We start from the raw sequence: 12,610 nt of genomic DNA, 5'->3' as shown, positions 1-12,610 counted from the left end.
TTGCAAAAATATACAGTAAAACCTCACGTCCATTAGGATGGCTACTATTAAAAAAAATGACTAATAAGCATTGGCGAGGATGTAGAGAAATTGAAACTCTTGTGCACGGTTGATGGGAATGTAAACTGGTACAGTTGCTCTGGAAAACGGTATCGTGGTTCCTCAGAAAAAATACAGTCTTACCATATAATCCAGCAATCCCACTTCTGGGTAATTCCACTTCTCAAAAGAATTGAAAGCAGGGTCTTGAAGCAATATTTGTAAACCCATGTTCATAACAGCATTATTCATAATAGCTAAAACGTAGAAGCAACCTAAGTGACCATTGATGGATGGTGGACAAGCAAAATGTAGTACACACATGCACACACACTGGAACATTAGTCACCCTTAGAAAGGAATCCTGCAATATGCTACAACATGGATGAACCTTGAGGACATTACACTAAATGAAATAAGGCAGTCACAAAACAACAAATGCTGTATGATTCCACCTATACGAGGCACTCAGAGCAGTCAGAATGATACAGACAGAAAGTAGGATGGAAATTACCAGAGGCTGGGGAGGAGAAGGAAAGGAGAGTTGGTGTTTAACAGGTGTAATGTTTTTGCAAGATGAAAAGAGTTCAGGAGATGCATGGTGGTGATGGGGGTTACCATATGGGTGTTACTTAATACTATGGAGCTGTACGCTTAAAAATGGTTAAGAAAGTAAATTCTATGTGTATTTTACCACAATTTTTAAAATTGGGGAAGAAAACAACCACAGCCATACAAATTTTTTTTTTTTTTTTTTTTTGCGGTACGCGGGCCTCTCACTGTTGTGGCCTCTCCCGTTGCGGAGCACAGGCTCCGGGCGCGCAGGCTCAGCGGCCATGGCTCACGCGCCCAGCTGCTCCGTGGCATGTGGGATCCTCCCAGACCGGGGCACGAACCCGTGTCCCCTGCATCGGCAGGCGGACTCTCAACCACTGCGCCACTAGGGAAGCCCTGCCATACAAATATTAACATTGACAACAAGAACACTGAATGCAGTTTAAAGTTTCTTAATGGGGTTGTCTTTTGTCCCTAAAGCATATAGCAATCCTGTCAAAATACTGTGATTTAAGAGCACTTTAAATATTTCTTCTCTGAGGAGTTATAGCACAAACTTGATACTGGGTTGTTTTCAATTTTTAGAAATTATTATATGATTTTTAAATTTTGTCTTTTAATTATATAAAACACTTGCATGGCTCTTAAGTGTAAACCACAAAGCAGGTACATTCAGAGAAGCACAGCTTTCATCTTTGCCTCTGTTTCCTGTTCTCTTCCTACCCGTATAAAATGTTAAATTTTTACTTATCCTTCCATTCTTTCTTTTTGAAAATATTAGAAAATGCATGTCTCTTTCCTGTCTTACCCTCTTTCTTATACAAAGGTCAGACACTACAACAATTGTTCCACACCTTGCTCTTTTCAGGATAATAATACATCTTGGAGATCATGCCGTGTTTCTTTTCACACTTGCACAGTCCTCCATATAGGGATTGTGACTGGCAGAATCCTAAAGACGACCCTCCCCTTCCCACCCCAGCTATTCAATCCAACACTAGCCTAGGAACCACTGGGAAGAGAATTTGAAGACGTAATTAAATCCCAATTCAATAACCTTACAATATGTAGATGATCTGGGTGAGCCTAGTCTAATCAGCTGATGCTCTTAAAGCAGACCATTTTCTCTGGCTGGTGGCAGAGGAGAAGTCAAAGACACTGAAGCCTGCTCAACAACAAAAACCAAGCAATCCAATCGAAAAATGGGCAGAAGACCTTAGCAGGCACTTCTCCAGAGAAGAGGTACAGATGGCCAGTAGGCACATGAAAAGATGCTCAACATCACTAATTAGAGAGATGCAAATCAAAACTACAGTGAGGTATCACCTCACACCGGTCAGAATGGCCATCATTAAAAGGTCTACAAATAGCCAATGCTGGAAAGGGTGTGGAGGAAAGGGAACCCTCCTACACTGTTGGTGGGAATGTAAGTTGGTGCAGCCACTATGGAGAACAGTATGGAGGTTCCTCAGAAAACTAAAAATAGAATTACCATATGATCCAGCAATCCCACTCCTGGGAATATACCCAGACAAAACTATAACTCAAAAAGATACATGCACCCCTATGTTCATAGCAGCACTATTCACAATAGTCAAAAGATGGAAACAGCCTAAATATCCATGAACAGATGAATGGATAAAGAAGATGTGGTACATATATACAATAGAATACTACTCAGCCATAAAGAAGAATGAAATAATGCCATTTGTAGCAACGTGGATGCAAATAGAGATTATCATACTAAGTGAAGTAAGTCAGAAAGAGAAAGACAAGTACTATAAGATATCACTTATATGTGGAATCTAAAATATGGATTCTAATACACTTGCACTGCTTACATATTTACACATAAAGTTACTGTATATATAAAAAATATTTTCAAGGACTCACGGGCTTGGTAATATTCAAAAGACATTATTGCTACATTTCAATATTTACCAAAAAAAGCCACAAAGTGATTTCAAACATTAAGCCACTGTGAAGACCTATCTACAAAACAGACTCATAGAGAGAACAGACTTGTGGTTGCCAAGGGGGAGAGGGAGGCAGAGACAGGGGGAGGGATGGACTGGGACTGTGGGGTTAGTAGATGCAAACTATTACATTTAGAATGGATAAACAACAAGGTCCTACTGTACAGCTCAGGGAACTATATTCAATATCCTGTGACAAACCATATGGAAAAGAATATAAAAAAAGAATGTCTATAATGTAATGTGTATAACTGAGTCACTTTGCTATACAGCAGAGATAGGCACAACATTGTAAATCAACTAGACTGCGATAAAAAAAATTTTTTTTTGTAAAAAAAAAAGACAAAGACACTGAAGCCTGAGGGGGATTCAGGGCCTGAGACATGTTCCTGCCGGCCTCCAGGAAGGAAGCAAACAGCTATGCTGGGAACTGCTCATCGGAGGCTGAGAGCAAGCCCCAGCTAAAAACCATCAAGAAAATAAGGACTCCAGTTCCACAGGGACAAGGAGGTGTGTTCTGCCAACCAACAGTGAGATAGGAAGAGGACCCAAGCCTCGGGTGAGAATCCGGCACCAGCCATACCTGGACCCCAAGTATGTGAGGCGTGGCACCAGGACTGCTGACCCACAGGAGCTGTCAGATTAACAAATTTGTGTTCCCTTTAAAAAAAAATACATGGGTAAATTTTAAAAGGCAAAGGAGACCACCTTCACCCCTCAAGGCAAGGAAAATAACATGGGATCAGGGGAAAGTTTATAAAAATCAAGCCGTGCTGTAAGAATCTCTGCAGTACTAAAGAAGAGATGCATATGTGATGCCGAGATTCCTAGTGGTCAAAGAAAATAAGGACACACGATTCATTACAAGCTGTAATTTCTATAAGAAGTGAATATACTGGTTGCACAGCAAAGAGGTCTGAGTGATGGTTCCTGCTCGTGGGTCTCATAAAAGGCACCCTGAGCATTACAGTGGGCCTTGCTTGTCATGAAAAAACTATACTATAAGGTCATTTTATAGCATCTGTTTTTATTAGAGGACAGAACACCAGAACAGACTTTATTAAAAGTGAGCGCAATAGGAATGTAAACAATATAAGCAAACATCCAGACACAAGAACGGGTCTTTGGGTACTTGAAACATTGAGGAGATAAGCCTGATCACAGGAAAGTTGGGATAGTGCTGGTTTACAGAGGTTTTAAAACCAGATGCAGGCATTAAACAGGGAGGCGCTTTAACCCCAGAAGTCACAAGATAAAAGCTGAATTTAAGAACATGGTGTATATCAGGGTGGGTTAGACCAAATTTGTCTAAGCCTCTGTGCGACTACACACTCATATGCAACCCTGGAAAACCTGTCTTAGACAAATTACCGGTATATAGGTCAGTCTGAATGCCAATTATCAGGCCATTCCTGGCATCTAGCATCATGGGGCAAAGCAGAGAGGTTCAATCCTTGTGACAAGTTCTGTCAATTTCAATAGGAAAAGGTTATATTTCAATAGGAAGGTTAATTTCAATAGGAAATAGGTTATACTTTTTTCTGCGTGTTGTTTTAGCAAAAACCCTGATTTTTAGATGTATTGCATCTACCACGAAGATTATGACTGAGGAGACGAGGTGACATTCAAATTCTCAGAGCTTTCCGATGTTCCTCTCTGTGTATACACACAAATTGTTAGGAGGAGCTTCTCTTTTGCCACTTACTTCGGTTTAAACCCCAAGGCAATTTCCCCCCCTTAGTGCAATGTCACTACCATCCCAGCTTAGGACACTCATCACAACAAATCAGCCATCAGGCAGGAGGGCTGCAGCAGGAGAGGGTCTCCCGGATCCCTTGAGAGCAGAATGAGGGTCTGTAAATTAATCTGGGTCTCCTTCCCCAGCAGGACAGTGAAGAAAGCCATGAGGATGGGCCACCTCTGGTCTTTCCTTCTCACGCCACATGTGACTTTTGTGATAACATGTTGACTGTATTTTACACTTCAGTCTAAACCAACCTAAGAATATTTTTTCTCTTGACTCCAATAACTGGAGTAACACAAGAAAATTCCTTATGTATAAAGACTATTGTACACAGTTTTAAATGTACATACTTTGTATTCTTTTTTCTTATTACAAACAGAATACCATTTAACTGCAAGAAGAATTTTAGAAAAAACTATATTTTTAAGGTAAACAAAAACTAATTGAAAGTGTTGTACACTTTAAATGGATGAATTATATGGTATGTGAATTATATCTCAATAAAACTGTTATTAAAAAAATTAATTGAAAGCCCACCGTCCTTGTACATGAAATTTAAAACGGCAGCTAACTGTAAGTGGGTTTCTTTCATGGGTATTCTTATAAGCCAAGATTTACAACACCCGAGATTCCTAATCTACAGAAATTAATAAGAAATTCATAATTATGGTTTGATATTTGGGGGAAAATCTCTACATAACACGCTGTACTAAGCATCTCCAATTTAGCAGGCCCACGACTCCTCCCAGCCGTCTAGGCCGTGGGGACCCGTAGCGCCCAGACGGCGCGTGGACAGCCCAGCTCCTCAGTACAGCCCGTGCTCTTATTCCCAAGAGGGAGATTAGAAAGCTGCCTTAGATACAACTTTCGTGATGAAAAAGCAGCATCGGTTTTCTCTTGACATTCTTCTAGCCAGTCTGCCAGGTCATCTAATTTGTAAGGAACGTCCTTTTCACGATTTACAGAAGATTATTTCGTCTTGAACGGGGAAAATGTGTCCTTGAGCACTCTTATTCTGCTGAGCTGGCATCCATGCCACAGAGAAGGGCATTTGTGCCCAAGGACGCCTTCTGAACCTACCCCGCCGAGCGCTCAACTGCTTAAGGCGAAAACCTGGAGTTTATCCCTACCCTCCGGCACCCAGGCCACCTCCAAGCAGAGTCTCGCTGCTGCTCCAGCCTGCACCCTCTCCAAAAGCAGAGCCGGGCCCGTTTCTGGGCCCTGGGCCTGAATGACTGGAACAGCTGGGCGCCGGTCCCCCAGGATCGCGCCCTCCCATCTGCCCTCCCCTCCACAGAGGGCTCCCCCTGAAGTCACGTCCGCTCCTCTGTCCCCGCCACGAAGGCTCCGTAGCAGCTCCCCACCCTGCGCACGACAAGGTTGCGCCCTCCCGATCTGGTCCCCGCTCCCGCCTGCTCGTCCTCGTCCACCGCACTCTTCCCATCACCGCTCTTCCCATCACTGCTCCTATGGGACAGGGCTTTGCAATTCCCCGAGCGACATGTCCGTTCCCACCTCCGTGCTATTCCAAACTTGAGGCAGGAGGGAAGGGGGCAGGGCACAACCTCTCAAAGAAGGACATAGCCCTTGAGGATAGGACATAAACTGGTTAGAACCGACTAGGCTCAAGATGGAGGAAGGTTCCACTTCCAGTGGACCTTGAGCCTCCATAGATATACGCTCATTGTAACACATCAGCTAAGTGACACACCCACCAGCGCCGTGACAGTTCCGAGGCCGACCATAAAAGGCCAACAAGTGGGCAGTGGCCCAATTCCTGGAAATCCCCACCCTTTCCCCCAAATAGTTAGAATAATCCTCCCACTCATTACCCAGCCTAAAAAACTAACCACCCCATATCTTGGGGCTTCTCGCCTTCTGAAACGGTCCACACTCTATGGAATGTGTACCTCTCTAAAAATACCTACCTCTTACCTATCGCTTTCTCTCTCACTGAATTCTTTCTGCAATGAGACATAAAGGACGTGAGCTTCATTAAGTCCTGAGACCAGGTGTGTGACCTCAATTAAAAGACAGTGGGTTCACGTCCCACTCTGGGTTGTGTGCTTTCAAATGCTGTCTGCCCCACCTCCAGGGCTCTCCCTTCTTCTCCTGGTGACATCAGATTTATCACTCAAGACACGGACCAAGCATCTCTTCCAGGGAAGCCTTTCCCGATCCAGCAGGACACGCTGACGCCCTCCTTCCTCCCTCTCCTTAACTTGTGTGTGTGTCTTTAAGTCTGTGTTTCGTGGAAGGATCCTGACCTCTGAATTCAGGAAATTTTAGGAAAACACTGAATAGACTTCCAAGGATCTGTGAACACCTTAAGTCACATATAAAATCTTGCATCCATTTCAAATAAGTAGCTTCCGGGAAGAGGGACCACTTCTTTCACCAGGTTCTCAAGGGGAACTTTACCTTCACGGGTTAAGAACTCTCTGCACTAAATTGTGAGCTCTTTGAATGCAGACACGATCACATTACATTTTGTTCCTTAGTTCCTAGGGCTTGTGAACACTAAATGCATTAGCTAATGGTTGAATAAATGAGGGAATGAAATAACTCATTTAAAAAGAATTTATTACTATGGGTAAGAACCAGTGTTGCCTGTAGCTATGATTAAAATAGACCTGGTTGCTGCTTTCATTGGGAAAATAATCTGGCAAGGGAGACAGGCATGAAACAATTAATCATGCAATTGCTATTTCACTGCAATAATGGGAAGGCCTGTAAGGCAGAAGGACAGGGTGCTAGCAGAGGGCTTTGATCCAGTCTGCTAGTGGGGGTCTGAGGTCAGAGAAGGCTCCTCTGAGGTCTTAATGCTCCTAAAGTAAAAGAATAATAACTAAGGAATATTACCAAGAGCGATAACTACAGTTACTATCCATCAGTATGTTACAGGGTTAGCTAGGAGACAGCATTATTTATACATAAAGAATACAAATCTTGACTTAAGAGATCCCTTTGATTGATGAAGGAGATTTGCTAGTGAAGGCAAATGTTCCTCCTTGATGAGATCACTTAGCTTGGACATTTCACCAGGAAGTACCATGGAAGAGTGTAACCCTGAAATTTTATGAAACTCCTTTTTAAAAAAAATCTGCCCCCAATTTTCTAATAGTGTAAGGCCAGCTCTGGATACTTAAGATCAAGCCCCTAGGGCAGCATGTCTGCCAGGCTCAGTGTCCCAGAAGGGGTTCTGAGTCTGGCCTCAGTCCTCTGACCACCCCCCACCCCACTGCCCCCAGCATCCCATTTCTACCTCTGCCCTCTGGCTGGAGGGTCAGCTCACCTGCTGCATCTCTCAGACTCACGGGAGCTTCCCCATCCCAGCCCCCCATCCGACAGGTCTGTGTCAGAGGCCCTGGCCGGCTCAGGCCCCTCCTCGGTGCCCTGACTCACTGGGACTCTGCACGGTCCCACCCCTCCAGGTTCTCCTGGGGAAGCCAGACTCCACACCGTGTGTCAGCATCTGAGGTGGGCCTGAACCCATGGCTCCTGCATCTCCAGGTCCTGCCGTGGCTGCAGGTCTTGTTGGAATGATCACAGCCTGCTGTTCCTCATCCACAGCTGCAGAGACCCATCCCCTGAGTTATGCCGAGCAGAAAACTGGGGCTTCTCAGACACACACAAAACTTCTAACTAAAATAGGCCTCAGTGCTGGGGCCTGAACTGTACCCCCCCCACAAGGTTCATCTGTTGATGCCCTCACCCACAATGGGACTGTATTTGGAATAGGGCCTTTCAGGAGGTAATTAAGGGCTGCCTTAGTCTGTCTGGGTGGCTTATGAACAACAGACATTTATTTCTCACAGTTCTGGACACTGGAAGTCAGAGATCAAGGCGCAGGCATTTTCAGTGTCTGCTGAGAACCATCTTCTGGTTCACGGCCAGCCGTCTGTCACCATGTCCTCACTGGCAGTGAGGCAGGGACCTCTCTGCAGTCTCTGTTGTAAGGGCACTGACCCTGTAACAGGGAAGAAACAAATTAGACTACATGTTGGATCTGTTTCTTTTACTTTAACCTTTGCTTTCTGCTGTTTTTGTTCACTAAAAGGATACTGTCTATACATAATGACCTGCCTCAGGGAACCCTGTCCTTCTGCCTGAATGTTAACCCGAAGTGCCTTTGTTCAGGGAAACATCCGGACCCCGCCCACCTGCGGATGGCTGCAAGAAAGAAGAAATTAACACATACCCTCCCCGAGGCTGGCCACTCCAGGTGATATTTGCAAAACTTATGGTCTTTTACTTTACTTCCTCATCTCCCCCTCTCTGTGCTATAAAAGAAACTGGCATCCAAACCCTGAGAAGATGGTTATTTTGAGACTTTAGTCTGCCATCTGCTCAGTCTGCCGCCTTTCCGAAAAAAGTCGTATTCATTGCCTCAACACCTTGTCTCCGACTTATTTGTTGTGAGGTGAGCAGAGCAGCATGGACTTGGTAACAAATTTGGCGAGCCAGCCAGGAACCTTGCTGCTTGTGGATAGCTGGCCCCAGTGAGGGAACATTGGGGCAAGGCCCTAGCAGCTGCCAGGACCATTTGTCCTGAGGATCTTCCCTTCAAAATTCCCTGAAGCAGCACCGGCTACCCCAGCACTTGGCAGTTGAAGCAAGGAACCGACCAACTTTTGCAAGTCCTCGGACTCAATTTTGTAGGGTAAGTCTACCCAATTTGGTAACCGGTTCGTTTGTTTTGGTCTTGGTCTTGTTTTGGTTTTGTGTATCCTTTTGTGTTGCGAGTTGACGGACTCGACTTTGTAGGGTAAGTCACTCTGGCGTGCATATTGGGAACATATTCCCCTCTCAATTTGGGCTTTTTCTTTACGGGATAAGCCAGTTTGTTTGATTGGGGTACACTGTTCCAACAGGTACCAGGTACAATTCCTCCAGGGGGGAATCGTTGTTGGACTCTATCTGATTTGGAGACAGTTCGTTGGGATCTAGTTCGTTGGTTTTGTAGGGTAAGTCTACCCAATTCGTGAACCGGCTTGTTGGTTTTCATCTTGGTTTTGTGTGCATCAATGCCAGAGTTTGTTTGGACCTTTTGTGTTGGAATTTGTTTGCGCCTTTTGTGTTTTGGTGTTATCAAACTTATAAAAATGGGAAATACTCCATCTATCCTGAAGGAGAGCCCTTTGGGACGTATATTAGATAAATGGGTGAAACATAGCCATGAGCCTATGACTAAGAAAGACATGATGTACTATGGTAATAGGGTGTGGGCCCAATATTTAAGATCATAAGAGCAATGGCCCCTGAATGGCTCACTCAATTATTACATGATCTCACTGAAGTGTTTTGCAAAAGAGCAGGCTGCACTGGCAGTTGTTCCAACTGCCCCCCCACCCCATGTTGCCATCATATACACTGCCTCCTGTTTCCTCTACCCATGGGGATCAAATAGAAGTTTCTATGTTAACCTCCAGAGCACAGGAGCCTGATTTAGTATTACCATCTAAGACCCAACAGGACACACAATTTGGGCCGAGAGCCACTTCTGTAGCAGGGCAATTTCCCTTGTGCCAACATCCTATAAGAGGCCAGGGGGCTCCCTTGGACTTGAGGCATCTGATTCTAATTTCCCCACAGGAGCCCCAGGTAACTTTGACAGTGGGGAACAAGTTGATTGACTACCTTGCCTATTTATCTTAAAAGGCTTGTAAATATTAAACAAAGGGGAAACAAAGTCATGCTAGGAAAAACTTGCCTGTAACTTTGAGATGCAAACGTCCTACCTGGTCTTCTCAGGAACCCTCATCTCTTCCATCTTTTTAAAATGCAATCTTTAAAAAGAGGGTAAGGTAATTTAGAAATTGACTTGTCAAGGATAAATAGAAAACCTAAGTGTCTTTTCTGTAAAACTTCAGCCATCTAGACAAGTGAGCTTGATTTGTTCCATCTGCCAGAAACCTAATCTTAATTCAACCTCTTTTTGTAAACTGATGGGCTTTACACTGCTGTACCTGACTCAGGGCTGAAATTTTGAAATGGAAACTGTGATGTCTCTGTTTGTCTCCTTGTACGAGTCTTTGTATTTGTATAACATTGCTGAGGTTGATTTGTGGATTAACTCTATTTCACTGGCTTAAAGAAAAGTAAGCACTCACAAACTAAACAATTCTAAATATAAGAAAAATTAAGCTAAATGAGTTTCAGGTTCACATGAACTGAGAAATATTCAGTATTACTGTTTGTTAATCCAATTAATATAGACATGTCATTAGGGTCATCAGCATTAAGTATAATACTTTTATTGTGCCTACGTTTTATATAAGCTAAATAAAATCTTGTTATGTCTCTTGCAAATTTGTCAGCAAGGAAAGTAACTTGATGTGAAGAAACTTTTAAGGAAAGAAAATGCAAATGAAATAAGAGCTTTAGGTGAACTTTTACAAATAATTATCTTTTAGGAATGTCTAACTAAAATTAATCTCTCCAGATATTCAACAACTTGAAAGTTAGAATAGTGCTAAAATAAGTTAAGTGATGGAAGGTTTATGGAAAGTGAACCCCAAGAAAAGAGTTTTGTACATGGTCAGGATTCACTACATTTAAAATAAGTTTAACTGAGTAAATAAATTTTAAAAGCAAGTTGGTGCAAAACTTGAATTTGGCTTTTCTCTCTGTTAAGATGACAAGGTTTCTTAAGATTGTGAACTGCCTTTGATAACAAATTTTAAGTTTCTCTACCTTTTAAGTGATCTGGTTCTGTATTTGCCTTTGAAATCTTTTATTGTTACTTCGGCTAAGTGAATAACTATTGTTTCACAGTGACCTGTCATCCTATCTGACTGTTTTAGACCTTTTTGATATTTTTTTGACAAAACTTCCCAAATCAAATTATAATAAAGTTCCTTTGACCTCTGGCTAACTCTGGGATGCTTCAAAGGGCCCCTGAAACACCCTAAAGAGAGATATTAACTAATTAGTTTCACTTGGTATGTTAAATTACATGGGAAGTATTGTCAAATAAGTAATAAATCTTCTTAGGTTATATTTTATGGCAAATGATATACGTATTCTAGAGATTATATGGAGTTCCTAAAATTTGGTATGTCCTGGTAAAATGTATCAGTCATAATTCTAGTTATTATCTGAAAGTGTTACATGTCACAACAGTAACGAAATTACTTTGTCAATTGCATGGTAATCAGATTTAAATGTGCCTTCTTAAGTCTTTTGTCATTATAGACAGTTATGGTTTCACCCTGATCCCTTGGCAAAAATGCTTCCTCTCCAAGAAGATTTATAGAAAGGACCTCTAGATAAATGCAAGTTTCTGGCTTTCAGACCATAATGCTGAACTGGGTAAGAAACTGAAGAATTCTAATAGGAAACCTGATGGCTTCATAAAGCTGTTAACAAGAACGATTAGTTACATAGAACTGAGTAAAGTGGTGAATATGGTTATAATTTTTATGGTTTCTATCTGAAAAATGACTGGGTAAATCTGTGTTTTCTAGGTGTAAGGAAAACCTTCCCCTTAAGCTAATTATGGCTTACAATAATTTGGTAAATTATACCTTTGTAAGCCAGATTGTTTGTACTTTGTTATCTCCCTGCTGCACTATGTCTTTGTCAATGTTACTAGCTGCATTACTTCTATCCTGTCTATGTTATGAGATTGTTGCCTCTTACAGTACCCAGTGTGTAACCAGGCTTCCAACAAAACTTCTATGGCTAAACACCTTGAGGAAGTAGATCACATTTATAACATAAGATAATTGTAATAGTGTGATTCTAGCTATGGGAAGAAGCAACAAGGGAAAATGTCTCCTGGATCATAATTAGATAGAGGATCCAGAGAATGTTTAATTATCAGTAGGGCCTAATCCAAAGTGTAGCACCTGGAGTGACATATCAAGAATTTTCACCTGACCTGGGATGAGCCTCCCAGCGCTGTGGGACAAAATTTGATCCTGAAATGTCTCCCAAATATTGGTCAAAACCCTGACCAAGAGGAGAGGATATGAGAAATGGAATATTTCCTGCCACATCAGTCATTAGCGATTTCAGCCCTCCAACGTGGGCCTGTGAGCCCTGAGGAAACTCAGGATATGAGAATACAGGATACAGGCCCCAGATAGCTGAGGTGCATATCAAGAGAGTGATTTCAGTGAGCCCAGACTCCTGCGTTTTCCCATACAGAGAAAAATGCTGAATTCGTTAACTTGAGATGCTGCCTTCCAGGCTTGAAGCCCTCAAAATTCTCACTGAATAGATCATAACTCTCAACTTGTAGGTTGTGAGGTTTTTTTGTTTTTTTTAAGGCTACAGGTGTAAAGGAGAT

This window comes from Delphinus delphis, chromosome 6, assembly GCF_949987515.2.
Source record: "Delphinus delphis chromosome 6, mDelDel1.2, whole genome shotgun sequence".
Classification (NCBI taxonomy): Eukaryota; Metazoa; Chordata; class Mammalia; order Artiodactyla; family Delphinidae; genus Delphinus; species Delphinus delphis.
Note: the sequence above shows the minus strand (reverse complement) of the source record.